At 43.4% G+C, this 15,071-nt stretch overlaps 1 protein-coding gene across 5 annotated transcripts in view; it reads left to right on the top strand.

The window, feature by feature from the left end:
* The first annotated feature begins 1,795 nt into the window (after positions 1-1,795).
* LOC120403997 (antigen WC1.1-like) overlaps positions 1,796-15,071 on the top strand; it is an 83,744-nt gene continuing 70,468 nt past the window's right edge. For 4 of the 5 annotated variants that reach the window (XM_039536039.1, XM_039536015.1, XM_039536027.1 and 1 more), the window contains exon 1: positions 1,796-1,909. The gene's annotated coding sequence lies outside the window, so the exon portion shown is untranslated. Of the gene's footprint in view, positions 1,910-2,577; positions 2,682-15,071 lie in introns of all 5 variants that reach the window. The other variant, XM_039536022.1, reaches the window with a different exon arrangement.

The following is a 15,071-nucleotide window of genomic DNA, read 5'->3' on the forward strand; positions in this document are numbered from 1 at the left end:
TGCAGATGACACTAAACTGGGAGGAGTGGTTGATACGCTGGAGGGTAGGGCTAGGATACAGAGGGACCTAGACAAATTAGAGGATTGGGCCACAAGAAATATGATGAGGTTCAACAAGGACAAATGCAGAGTCCTGCACTTAGGACGGAAGAATCTCACGCACTGCTACAGACTAGGGACCGAATGGCTGGGCAGCAGTTCTGCAGAAAAGAACCTAGGGGTTACGGTGGACGAAAAGCTGAATCTGAGTCAACAGTGTGCCCTTGTTGCCAAGAAGGCTAATGGCATTTTGGGTTATATAAGTAGGGGCATTTCCAGCAGATCGAGGGATGTGATCATTCCCCTCTACTCAGCACTGGTGAGGCCTCATTTGGAGTACTGTGTCCAGTTTTGGGCCCCACACTACAACAAGGATGTGGACAAATTGGAGAGAGTCCAGTGGAGGGCAACAAAAATGATTAGGGGGCTGGAGCACATGACTTATGAGGAGAGGCTGAGGGAACTGGGATTGTTTAGTCTGCAGAAGAGAAGAATGAGGGGGGATTTGATAGCTGCTTTCAACTACCTGAAAGGGGGTTCCAAAGAGGATGGATCTAGACTGTTCTCAGTGGTAGAAGATGACAGAACAAGGCGTAATGGTCTCAAGTTGCAAAGGGGGAGGTTTAGGTTGGACATTAGGAAAAACTTTTTCACTAGTAGGGTGGTGAAGAACTGGAATGGGTTACCTAGGGAGGTGGTGGAATCTCCTTCCTTAGAGGCTTTTAAGGTCAGGCTTGACAAAGCCCTGGCTGGGATGATTTAGTTGGGTTTGGTCCTGCTTTGAGTAGGGGGTTGGACTAGATGACCTCCTGAGGTCCCTTCCAACCCTGAGATTCTATGATTCTATGATTAAACCCCCAAATATAGTATACAAGCATGGTTTAAACATTGGTAAGAGGTGGAATTTTGAAAAATAATGACGGGAGTTAGATGCCAAACTCCTTGTGACTTTTGAAAATCCAGCCCAAAGTCTCTAGCTTAAAGATCATCTCTCAGTTTCACTGGGAATGCCAGTGTCTCATTCACCATCCCCAACACCATTACTGAATGGAAAGCCGGTGCCTTCTCCCTGGAGGAGGAGATTGGATTCAGGATGTCTGTGCCTGTCTCCCTGACAGCCTTCTAGGCTTTCTTCATTGACCTGACCCTGCCCTACTCCATCATCCGTGGGGAAGACTTCCTCCTTTGAGCCAACACATTCAACTACCTCGACAAATGCAACCAAGTGTGTTCTGTCCCGCTCCCTCTCTGCTCCCTTTGTGTAGGTGCTGCTTCCTTGACAGGTAGTGTGTGTGCACACATGTGAACAAACCCAGACCAGGACACTAGGTTACCTCTCAGAACTGCCATGGAGTGTTTATGAGAGAGGACAGTAGGGGGTTGTGCTTCAGCTCTCTGGTCCAGGACAAGACCTTGCACACAGCAGCGTGTCTGTGTGCAGTACCACTTTGCCATATCAGTGGTGGGAACCTCCTGGACATGGATGAGAGGGAACTCAGTTTGTCTTCTCTGAAGAACCCTCCCTTATTCCTGACGTTACTGTCCTGAACAGTCAGTATTGAGTCTGTTATATCCTTGGGGGCAGCCGGTTTAGGAAGAAATCACTTGAGGCCAGAGAGCAGACAGCTAACAAAGCTAGCATTTATTTACAGACACAGAGCTCACCTGACCAGCTCAAGCTGGCTGGGCTATCCCCTAATAATCTAACTCAGTTGCCATAGGAACAAAAACCATGACAACCAAATACACAACAGAGTCCCAGCAGAGTTGGGGTGACGGGAGCTTCTCCAATGCTCACCCCTTGAGCAGAGCAGCAGCACTTGTGTCACACGCAGCCTGCACCACACCAGGATGTCTCTCCTACTCTCAGGTCAATACTTTGCTGGCAAGTTCCCAGGTTACCAAGGCCAGCCCTTCTCCCCAAAGGGTGACAATGGTTGTGTGTGCACCAATGGGAGGAGAAACCACATCTGGACGACTTCAGTCTGAGTGTCTGGTGCTCACTCCCCCTCTCTTTCTGTCTTTACCCCACACAGGCACCTGATCTGTCCCTCTCTGTGCTATGTGTGCCCCAGTCTCATGTCAGTGCCATTCAGGGCAGGCTCTAGGTTTTTTGCCACCTCCAAGCACCGAGAGCATAAAAAAAAAGAGAGAGTCGGAGAGGGCGGAGTGCAGTGCACATCTTGTTTTGCTGGTGCCTAGAGGCAGCCCTGGTGTCATTTGTTTACCTGTGACTGAGAGTTGACATGCTGGATGCCACAAGAGCTCCCTCCCCACTCTGGGCTACTGGGCTCAGAGCGCCATTGTTGGAAGGACTTGACGTTGCCTGCTTGGCTGAAGAGCTCAGCTTCCCTACCTCACATGACGAGGACGGGTAATGTCTGTGCAGCGCCCTGTGGGAGAAAATCTCTCTGCTGGGGCTCATTCTGATTAATTTAGCATGAACCCAGAACTACTCTGAGTCACTCAGGATTTAATCCTCTCTCTCTCTGGTTTGGTACATGGGCAATTACATCTCAGGTATCGTGAATTTCACAGTTAGTGCCGAGACAAAGCCAAACGCTGGAGCCTGTGGGAATGGGACGTCCCAGGAGCTGAGGAGAGGATGGAAGAACATCCTGATCAAGCCCCTGTTGGTTGAGGTATGGTAGAAAGTCCTGTCCTCTGAGAGGGGAGAACATACTTTCTGTCTCATCCCAATCATTGCTGGAAGCTAGTTAGGATTTTTTCCTACTTGTGCTGAAATCCGCTCAGCTGGGGATGATGAAAGCTGGCAACAAAGCTAAAGTGGACCCCAAATAACACTTCTTCTCCTCAGGAGACCCAGTGCTTGGTATATGTGACAAACATGTTGGAGACCTTGCAGGCTCCAGTCACAGAGCGGGATAGGATTAGCATCAGAAGAATGGGCATCCCTGACCCCTGCCTGCTAAGCTATGGGCAGATGTTCCTCACAGCCAGTTCTTCTAGTCCCTTCCCCCACCATAACTGTGTGTAATCTGTAGGTTACTGTAGCCCCCAATTCCCTATAGGGAGCACCATGGCCAGGGTAGACCAGAACACCATGCTTGGTATTTTATGAAGTCACATCTGCTTGGGTCTCCTCCCCTCTATGCTGAGCAGCCTAAACACATGGAAAAGGAGGTGACCCAGAGCTCCCTCATCTGCGCAAAAGGTAAGGGCATCTCTCCAAATTCTGTACTGAGGAGACTAGAACCAGCAGGGAGGGCAGCAAAGGGAGGGAATTTGCAGCGTCTCCCTCAGCCCACAGCTAACACGATATGCTCAGCTACAGCCACGTAAAACAAACCCTTGGGTGTGAACTGGTACCTAGGACCCTCTGATTAAACACCGTGTATGCATGTTATACTGCACTGCCTCTAATTTCACATCCACAATAAGGACCAAGGACAGCTAAAACTCCATCAAAATTCACTCCAGCAAATCCTTCAAAAGGAGCTTGCAAGTAGACATCAAGAACTGCCTGCTGCACCAGCAGACTGCCCTGCCTGATGTTCCCTGTATGTGAATAGCAAAGACTGTGTCTATGTGCAGCTCAGAGATCCCCAGCCCACTAACTCTCAGTGTGGGCAGCTCCACCCAGTAATGAACCATTCTTGTATCGGCCTCTTTTTTGTTTTTTCATTCATTCTTCCTTTTGTTTTGTTTCATTCTTTCAGTTTTTTGTTTCATTCTTTACTCACACCTTCATTCCTTCATGTATCATGTTCCTGTGTTTCTTTCACTGTTCTGAAGGAACTCTTTGTCCTAAGCCTCTTCAGTCCAATTCTGCACTCAGAGACGTGGCTTTGTTTTTCAGCTTTAGCAACTCCTAGCTTTAGCTTTAGAATCTCCTAGTAGCACATGAGGGAAACCATTTTTCCCACTGCTGTCTGTCCAGAGCAAGACGTTTGACTCCATTGTTTCCATGATGGCAACATCCTTTTCAATCATCCTGATCAGAAAAGTAGATGCATTTCCAGTTGAAATCTGTGACAATTGAATCCTCTTGAGTTCTATGGTTTTCTTCTTTTCCAGGCAGTGAGGTTTCTCGGGGGCATTAACAGCAATGGATTGTGTCTCCATTGCGGATACAAGGATCTGCCTGGAGGAGTCACTGTGCTGTAGTTTTTGAGTCATTAGTGAATCTGAATCTGAATTAATGAAATGGAAAGTAGAGGGTAGAGGCAGGTCTGTCTGAAAGACATTTGAGAACTGCCACAGTGTTAAATGCAGGATGGGAGTGATCGGGGTTTTATTGTCAGGATTATTTTCGCTTTGTTCTACACAATCCTGAGATACGATATACTTGTTATACAAAGATATCTGGTTTTAGTCTCTCTGCAGACAGTGAGTACGTCCTGCACAGCACCCTTGCTGCAAAGTTTGACCTTCTCCTTTCAGACAGGTCACTTCTCACCATTGCCCAAGTTCCGTGAATGATAAGAACCAGACAACTGGGAAATGGGGGCAGACAGGGGTTTAAAACAGGATTACTGATTATAAATATTGGAACAAACCTGTGGCACCCAAAGACTTCCCTATAGTCACTCTGCTGAACTGCATGGCCTCTCAGGGCTGCACTGTGGCTGTGAGCATATGAGTTGGCTTCTCCTACCCCAAAACCCCCAAGCATCAATGACTGGAGATAAAGGAGATTCTCCACTAGCTGTTAGATTCTGCACTAGCTGTTATAGACAGGAACAGAGGATGGAAGCGGATAATATAAGGGCCAAAAAAGATGAGAAAAATTCACATTAAGAATCGGACACATCAGAAAAGGGCAGACAAATAAACAGTGACAAGTTTTTAAAGTGCTTGTTGTTAGGAACTGGAAAGGCCTATACTTTAAGAATTTAGGTGTATTTTTATCACTTAGCTAGTTATAAAAAAAAGAATAAAAAATCACTGTCTGTGTAATGGCCTTCTCTTACTGTGACAGTCTGAGGCCTGGTTCTTCAGCTAAGCAGCAGAGGCCAACCATAAACTGGGAAATGTATGGTCACATCCTCAGATTCCAAACTAGTCATATTGAAATAAGGCAATCTGGTGCTGTTAGGAAGGTGATTAGATCTATCACCTCCAGAGAAAGGGAAGAGCCTAAAATATGTAAAAGGAAATTTAGTTTGATAGTTTTCTGTCTGGTAAGAACTCACTTATCAATAGACACAGCTGGAGAACCCTTATGTCTGTATAGATGTAGTTGTGAAATCCTCACTTCTGTATTGTTTTGTATGTTTATTTGCATGGTCTCTGTCTGGTTCTGTGATTGTTTCTGTCTACTGTATAATTAATTTTGCTGGGTGTAAACTAATTAAGGTGGTGGGATATAATTGGTTAGCTAATCATGTTACAATATGTTAGGATTGGTTAGGTAAATTTTAGTAGAATGACTGGTTAAGGTATAGCTAAGAATATTACTATATAAATTAGGGGCAAACAGGAAGTAAGTTGGGATTCAAAAATAAGGAAAAGGAACTTGAATTTAAGCTTGCTGGAAGTTCACCCCAATAAATATGGAATTGTTTATACCTTCGGACTTCGGGTATTGTTGCTCTCTGTTCATGCGAGAAGGACCAGGGAAGTGTGAGAGTGAAGGAATAAGCTCTCTAACACTTGTACACAAATGCTAGAAGTCTAAGTAATAAGATGGGTGAACTAGAGTGCCTTGTGATAAAGGAGGATATTGATATAATAGGCATCACAGAAACCTGGTGGACTAGAACAGTCAATGGGACACAATCATTCTGGGGTACAAAATATATCGGAAGGACAGAACAGGTTGTGAGTGGAGGGGAAGGGCACTATATGTGAAAGAAAATGTAGAATCAAGTAAAAATCTTAAGTGAATCCACATGTTCCATGGAATCTCTATGGATAGTAATTTTATGGTCTAATAAGAATATAACGTTAGGGATCTATTATCAACCACCTGACCAGGACAGTGATAGTGAAAATGAAATGCTAAGGGAGATTAGAGAGGCTATCAAAATTAAGAACTCAATAATAGTGGGAGATTTCAATTATCCCCATATTGACTGGGAGCATGTCATCTCAGGATGAAATGCAGAGACAAAATTTCTCAGTACTTTAAATGACTGCTTTTTGGAGCAGCTGGTACGGGAACCCCCAATGGGAGAGGCAACTCTAGATTTAGTCCTGAGTGTTGCACAGGAGTTGGTCCAAGAGGTAAGTATAACAGGTAAGTATAACAGTTGGAAATAGTGACCATAATATAAAAACATTTAACATCCCAGTGGTGGGAAGAACACCTCAACAGCCCAACACTGTGGCATTTAATTTAAAAAAGGGGAACTATGCAAAAATGAGGGGGTTAGTTAAACAGAAATTAAAAGGTACAGTGACTAGAGTGAAATTCTTGCAAGCTGCATGGATGCTTTTTAAAGACACCATAATAGAGGCCCAACTTCAATGTATACCCCAAACTGAGAAACACAGTAAAAGAATTAAAAAAGAGCCACCGTGGCTTAACAACCATGTAAAAGAAGCAGTGAGAGATAAAAAGGCATCTTTTAAAAAGTGGAAGTTAAATCCTAGTGAGATAAATAGAAAGGCGCATAAACACTGCTAAATTAAGTGTAAAAATGTAATAAGAAAAGCCAAAGAGGAGTTTGAAGAATGGCTAGCCAAAAACTCCAAAGGTAATAAGAAAATGTTTTTTAAGTACATCAGAAGCAGGAAGCCTGCTAAACAACCAGTGGGGTCCCTGGATGATCAAGGCACAAAAGGAGCACTTAAAGACGATGAAGTCATTGTGGAGAAACTAAATGGATTCTTTGCTTCAGTCTTCACAGCTGAGGATGTTAGGGAGATTCCCAAACCTGAGCCGGTTTTTGTAGGTGACAAATCTGAGGAACTGTCACAGATTGAAGTGTCACTAGAGGAGGTTTTCGAATTAATTGATACACTTAATGTTAACAAGTCACCAGGACCAGATGACATTCACCCAAAATTGTTGGGCAAAAGTCAACATGGTTTCTCTAAATGGAAAGCATGTCTTACTAATCTATTAGAGTTCTTTGAAGGGGTCAACAAACTTGTGGACAAGGGGTATCCAGTGGAAATAGTATACTTAGATTTCCAGAAAGCCTTTGACAAGGTCCCTCACCAAAGGCTCTTACATAAATTAAGTTGTCATGGGATAAAAGGGATGGTCCTTTCATGGATTGAGAACTGGTTAAAAGACAGAGAACAAAGGGTAGGAATAAATGATAAATTCTCAGAATGGAGAGGGGTAAGTAGCGGTGTTCCCCAAGGGTCCAATCTTACTCAACTTAGTCATAAATGATCTGGAGAAAGGGGTAAACAGGAAGGTGGCAAAGTTTGCAGATGATACTAAACTGCTTAAGATAGTTAAGGCCAAAGCAGACTGTGAAGAACTTCAGAAAGATCTCACAAAACTAAGTGATTGGGCAACACAGTGGCAAATGAAATTTAATGTGGATAAGTCGAAAGTAATGCACATTGGAAAAAATAACCCCAACTATACATACAATATGATGGGGGCTAATTTAGCTACAATGAATCAGGAAAAAGATCTTGGAATCATGGTGGATAGTTCCTTGAAGACGCCCACGCAGTGTGCGGAGGCAGTCAAAAAAGCAAACAGGATGTTAAGAATCATTAAAAAGAGGATAGAGAAAAAGATGGAGAATATATTATTACCCCTATATAAATCAATGGTACGCCCACATCTTAAATACTGCGTACAGATGTGTTCTCCTCACCTCAAAAAAGATATATTGGGACTAGAAAAGGTTCAGAGAAGGGCAATTAAAATAATTAGGGGTTTGGAACGGGTCCCATATGAGGAGAGATTAAAGAGGCTAGGACTTTTCAGCTTGGAAAAGAGGAGACTAAGTGGGGATATGATAGAGATATATAAAATCATGAGTGATGTGGAGAAAGTAGATAAGGAAAAGTTATTTACTTATTCCCATAATACAAGAACTAGGGGCCACCAAATGAAATTAATGGGCAGCAGGTTTAAAACAAATAAAAGGAAGGTCTTCTTCACACAGCGCACAGTCAACATGTGGAACTTCTTACCTGAGGAGGTTGTGAAGGCTAGGACTATAACAATGTTTAAAAGGGGACTGGATAAATTCATGGAGATCAAGTCCATTAATGGCTATTAGCCAGGATGGGTAAGGAATGGTGTCCCTAGCCTCTGTTTGTCAGAGGATGGAAATGGATGGCAGGAGTGAGATCACTTGATCATTACCTGTTAGGTTCACTCCCTCTGGGGCACCTGGCATTGGCCACTGTTGGTAGACAGGATACTGGGCTAGATGGACTTTGGTCTGACCCGGTACGGCCGTACTTATGATCTTATGTTCATTATAGGGCCTACTACCAAGCACTTCTTATTCCATCCAACAATGCCCTGCAGTGCACACATACATTAGACAGATGAGTACAGTGTTAGTGGTGTTTTATAATGAGGATGATTCACATTTGCTCCCTGCACCCCTTTAACCACCTTGCTGTTATAGGGATGAATACAAACCACAACATACATATGACCAATGAATAATTTAAATGGCAGTTACCACATTGCAGCAGCCATTGTGAGTACACAGGGTTCTCTCCAGCCTAGGGTGGCCATCTGTCCCATTTTGGCCAGGACAGTCCCTTTTTAAGCCCTGTCCTGTCTGTCCTGACTTTTTTGGCAAAAGTGGGCATTTGTCCGATTTGCTCTTGTGAGTGTGGTGCAGGGGGGAGGGGCGATGGTAGCCCTGCACAGGGGGACAGGCAGTGCTCAGGTAGGGGGCAGGCAGGGCACCAGTGAGTGGTGACAACCTCACACAGGGGGCAGGAAGGACTCGAACAAGCAGCGACAGCCTCGTGCTGGGGGCAGGCAGGGCTTGAGCGAGCCATGGCCCCAGGCCTGCATTGGGAGATTGGCTTGGGCAAGCAGCTTGGGCCAGCCCCTTGCAGTGTTTTGTTTTCGCTTTGGGAAATATGGTCACCCTACTCCAGCCACACTGGAGCCTCATTATAAAACACCACTAACACTGTGGCGCCTGAGTCCCCTGAAGCACTTCCTACTGCTGAGACACCTGTGGCGTGTTCCTGATAGTGGGACCTCTCCCCAAGTGTGATTTGTATTCAATGGCCTCCAGTTAACAGGGGCCAATAATTTGTAGACCATATATGCATATAACAGGGTGCCCTTGTTGCAAGATGGTTAATGGCATATTGGGCTGCATTAGTAGGAACATTGTTAGCAGATCGAGGGAAGTGATTATTCCCCTTTATTCAACACTTGTGAGGCCACATCTGGAGTATTGTGTCCAGTTTTGAAAGAATGTACAGAAAGGATGTGAAAAAAATTGGAGACAGTCCAGCAGAAGGCAACAAAAATGATTAGGGGGCTGGGGTACATGTGGGAACTGAGCTTATTTAGTCTGCAGAAGAGAAGAGTGAGGGGGGATTTGATAGCTGCTTTCAACTACCTGAAAGGAGGTTCCAAAGAGGATAGAGCTAGGTTGTTCTCAGTGGTGCTAGGTGACATAACAAGGAGCAATGGTCTCAAGTTGCAGTGGGGGAGGCCCAGGTTGGATATAAGGAAAAACTGTTTCACTAGGAGGGTGGAAGCACTGGAATTGGCTGGGATGATTTAGTTGGGATGGGTCCTGCTTTGAGCAGGAGATGGGACTAGATGACCTCTTGAGGTCTCTTCCAACCCTAATCCTCTATGACTCCATCTCTGACCATCTTGGCTAATATCCATAGATAAGTTCCTGGATGATAGGTCTATCAAATTCTTTTTTGAACCCCATTATAATTTTGGCCTTCACAATACCCCCTGGCAACCCCTGAATGGGGTGAAGAAGTATTTTCTTTTGGTTTTAAACCTGCTGCCTATTTAATAGTGTGTGAAATTAAAAAAATCAAATATCTGAAAATTAAAAATTAAAAAGCCATCATATTTCTATTTGAAATTGTTTCACGAAAAGGAAATTTCTTTGAAGTTTGCTGTCTTCAAAACAGCAATTATGATGAATATTTTTTTTATTTTCAAACTATTCCATCAGCTCTCCCTTGCTATGCTTGTCTCTTGCAGGAGTTAGTATATTTCTTCCTAGCAGAAGAAACTTTTGTAATAGACACTTTGGTGTATACAGGAAAGTGCATACACGTGCAGGCACAAACACCCACTCTGATCCAGAGAGATTTGCCTCAGGTGTGTGTTGAAAAAAAGGGCCCCAACAGTCTCTTATGTAAGATACAGAGATTAATCCTTGTAAAACTCAGACTGAACCACAGAACCTCATCTACACAAGTCTCATATTTCCTCAGGGCCTGAGTGAGGAAGAAAGTGGTTTCTCTCCCACCACTCATTCTCCTCAGGCAATGTCACTCCTTCCTCCCCTCTGCTATTAGCTCCATCTCTTACATAAACATCCTTATAAGAGATATCTGCTGAAAATCACACCCGTGCACACATAAAAACATTATAGCTGCAAATAGAACTGTGAAACCCCAGTAATTTGGCCCTAGGGGTGTGTTCTATCTCTGACAGCTTCAAAGTGAGAAAAATTCACACCAGCACACTCATCTGTAGTGCAGGAGATCTGACTTAAAATACCTTCTCCACATCACATAGAGTGAGGGGCTAGAACCTGAGCCTCATGTCTGTGAGATGAGTTCCCTGACCACCATCTCTGAACACTGCATAGGGCTGACAGCTCAGTCAGTCAGCCCTGGGGCAAGGAGGGGGCTCCAGCTGTGAACCCCGCCGGGGCTGACAACTAGAGCTGGAGATGAAATGTGAAATAATAGCAGCCATGAAACTGACCAGAATGTCAGTTTAACTGCTGGTAGGCTCCCTGCTGTGAAATTGAACCTTGTGCTTGGCTCACAGCTTGGACTGTCAGCCTAAGGACAGAGCGGGGAGGGGAGGGGAGCACCATATGTGAGCCCTGTGTGGCTATCAGCACCCCACAATGCCCCACCACACTCAGTGCAAGTGCTTCAGGTGAGGACACACATCACTGGCAAAAGGAGGGTAGTGTAGACACCAACAGCTGATTTAATTACTACGGTGGCTGTAGGTCGACCTAACCTAAGTCGATCTAATTTTGTACTGTAGACAACAAAGTTGTGAATTCAGATATTGTGAAAGGAACACAGACCAACAGCCTTCTCAGCCCCAGCATGGCAGCCATGATGGGCCTAGTGAGAAAGGTGGAAGAACTTGATGAAATATTTGGTGATATTGGACTTTTGAAAGAAGATCCAGTACAAATAACCTTAAAAAACAATACTGAACAAGTATAAATGTATTTACACCCTGTAGGATTCATATCCACTTACTTCATAAAGTGGAAAGTGAGTTAAAGAGAATGGAGCTGATTGACATAACCAAAAAGATCTCCCAGCCAACAGCATGGTGTTCCCCAAAAGGACCAGTTAGAAAGAGAAAATGGGAAAATACGAATCTGTGTGATCTTAAAAAAAGTAACGAAGCAGTTGTGAGAGAAAAATATATCCTCAGAGCACTTCATGACTTCCTTCCCATAGAGAACAACAAAGCCCTCAGTGAAGTCCAAAGCCCAATCACTCAGTCTTGACTAAAGCTAAACAAGGAAAAATGCATTTTCTGCCTATCCCAAATCAGGTTTTGGGGACAGACACTTAACAAAGATGGAATCAGTCCTAGCCCTGAGACAGTAAAAGCAATTTGAGAATTGAATGCACCAACACATGTAACCGAACTGAGACATGTACTGGGGATAGTAAATTACCTTGGTGGATACCTACAAGACCTTTCTACAATGACAAAGCCACTGAATTACCACTGTTAAAGTCCAACACATCTTGGCTATGGGGGCCAAATCAAGAAATTGCCTTGAAAAGGATAAAATAAATTATCTCAATGGCTCCAGTTCTCAAGTACTATGATGTGAACAAACCCACGGTGGTCCATGCAGATGCAAGCAGCTCTGGCATGGGCGGTGTATTGATGCAACAACATGGGCTCTGAGTGGAAGCTAGTTGCACTTTGCTCTTGCACCCTTATAGATGCAGAAAAACAACATGCACAGATTGAAGAGGAGTGCCTGGGAAATGTATGGGCATGTGAGAACTTTTACAGATATCAGTGTGGACTGGATTCATTTACACTGATAACAGATCATAAACTACTTATAATCCTCATAAATGGGAAAGACCTGGATCAAATACTGCTGAAATGCTAATGTATTTTGATAAGGTTAATGCAATTTAACCCAATTGATAAATATGTTCCTGGGAAAATCTGGTAGTAGCAGACACTCTGTCACAGACCCTAGAATCACACTCAGTTACCGGTGAGCTCGAAGATGACATAAAGGCATACACATGGATGCTGTGGACACATAGACCAGTGTCAGATAAAAGACAACCCCAACTACAAACAGCAATCTGGACAGACACACAACTTCAGGAAGTTCAAAGTTACATTGGGGCTTCAGGCCTAAGTATCTAAAGGACACTATGGAAATGACAAGAGACTAATTCGCGGAGCATGGACAATATAGTGAGTTAAATGAACTCAGATTAAAGGCAATTGTATCATAATTACAAATGAAATGAGAGGAGAAATCCTAAACCTCATTAAGGATTAACTAAATGCCACAAACATGCCAACCAGTCAGTGTGGACAGAAAGAATAAAGAATAAATTATCTGCATGTGAACACTGCCGAACTAACAGATCAACCCAACAAAAGACCCTTTAATAACAACACTCTACCTGAGAGACATTGGAAAATAGTAGGTGCAGTTTTATTCAAATTCAGAGAACACCACAGGCATTATGAACAATTGTTCCAGCTCTATAGAAAGAATGTACTTGAAAGACATAACATGCCAGAGTATTATTGAGAAACTGCAGTGCACTTTTGCTCACTTTGGTATTTCAGAAGAATTAGTGATAGACAACAGACCACAGTTCACTGCAGCTGAATTTAAGTTATTCTGAATGAAATACAATTTTGATCATATTACTAGTGGCCCACATTAACCACAAGCAAAGAGAGAGGCTGAGAAAATTGTACCGATTGCCAAGAAAATCCTACAGCAGAAAGATCCATTCCTTGTTCCTCTGAGTACAGATCTATACCAATAGACGTTCTAGGTCAGCACAATTCCTGATGGGAAGAGAACGCAAGAATCTATCTCCCAAGTGGCCAATCATGAAGAAGGGAGCCAAACTGGATAAAAAGGCTAAGAGCTCATAAACATTTATACAACAGATGTAATTCAGTTTGAGTACAGCCATGTCTAGAATCTGTTGACCCTGTTCATGTCAAACTGAATGGAGATAAAGGATGGATAACTCCTTAGGAAGGTATCTTTGGGGTACAACATGAAACTGGGGTACCGCTGTGCTCCCTTAACTCCCTAGCCTGGGCTGTGTCTCACAGTGCTCTGCTAGTAACAAGCAGCAAACCCCATCAGGTACTGTTATCACTCAGAAAATCAGTATGTGGAGCGCCCCTTCCCCCTCGCCCCCGCCAATCAAATTGCATGAATGGCTCCCTGAGTCACTCAAAAATTACACAGAGAAAGGCACAAACAAATCTCCCAAGCCCCCAGCCTTGCATCCTTGAAATATACCATCTTGCCCTGGTCAGAAGCCTGACCAATGTAAGTTTATTACCTAGTCCTCCCCTCCCTTGATGTGGAGAGGATACACACAAGTCTTTGTAAACTGAGCTGAGATTTCCCAAGCACTTCAACAAAAACACAGTGTTTTAGGTAAAAATATAAAACATGTTAATTAACTGCAGAAAGAGAAATTTTTAAGGGATTATAAATGCTAAGCACAAAAGGTCAGAGAGAGTTAACCAAGAAAAGAAAAGATAAGTGCAAAAAGTCTAACTCTTAAACCTTATTAGACCAGGCAGTATTTGGATCAAGTAGTTTTTGTCACTCCAATGGATGTTGCAGGTAGGTTACCGTTTTTATTATACAGATTTCCCCTTTAAGCCTGGGACCAGTCTCCTCAGTTCAACTCTTTGTCTTCCCAGCATTCTTGCTGCTTCCAGCATAGATGGGGGAGGAGAAAGGTAAAAGCATGATGCCATTGTCCTCTATTTTATATCCCCAGTCCATGTGCCTGGGAAACACAAGCCCAAACATGTCCTGGAGGTCTTGTCTAAGTCACAGAGTTGTGTAATCCCCCACTGTGTGATGCTTGTACAGCCCTCTTACAGCATTGTAAATCCCTTGTTTACCACTTCCCTGCTGATTAATGGCCATTTAACATCCTTCTGGGAGTGGATCACTTCCTTTGTTGTCACTGGGTAACTAGCAGTGGAGAATCTCATAACTTCATACACATTAATGATATATATATATTGACAGAACAATGGGTTTCAGCAGATCATAACCTTTCATATGATATCTTACATGGAATGCATTGTATGAAATTGCTGAGCTAGCAGAACAATCTATAATTTATCCCTGGGGGGTTTGAACAGAAACATGTATTTTGTGTTTAGGTTAATCGTGCAATTCTTTTTTTTCTGAGAAAATAGGTTCTGATCTGTATACATAATGTTCAGGTTCCTGTGTTGCATGTACTTGGTAAAGGCTTTCTCGATTTCATCACTTTCACAAGCAGAGTTCATCTACTATAATCATATTTACTTTATTGGTAGGAAACAAACAGTCATCGTCAAAAACATTGGGCAGCCCCTCCACAAAAATGATAAAGGGATATTTACAGAGCAGTTCTTTATACAGAGGTTGCCAACAACTGTAACACCACACAATATTCCCAGGCATAACAGACAACGTTTGTTTGACATTATCCAACACATTTTTTATAAAGTAACTTTTCCTGCAGTTGCTCGGCCCCACAAGAATTGCAGAAACGGGGTGTATCCACCTTGTATCCATTTTCAGAAGCAGTATGGCTGGGTTTTAAACCCTTATCCTAGGATCCTCTTGTTATAAATGACTTTCTGCATTTTCGTAAGGGTTTTTGTCTTTATTTGCCACTGGTTTTTGTTCCTT

The sequence above is a fragment of the Mauremys reevesii genome, linkage group 1, assembly GCF_016161935.1.
Source record: "Mauremys reevesii isolate NIE-2019 linkage group 1, ASM1616193v1, whole genome shotgun sequence".
Lineage (NCBI taxonomy): Eukaryota > Metazoa > Chordata > Testudines > Geoemydidae > Mauremys > Mauremys reevesii.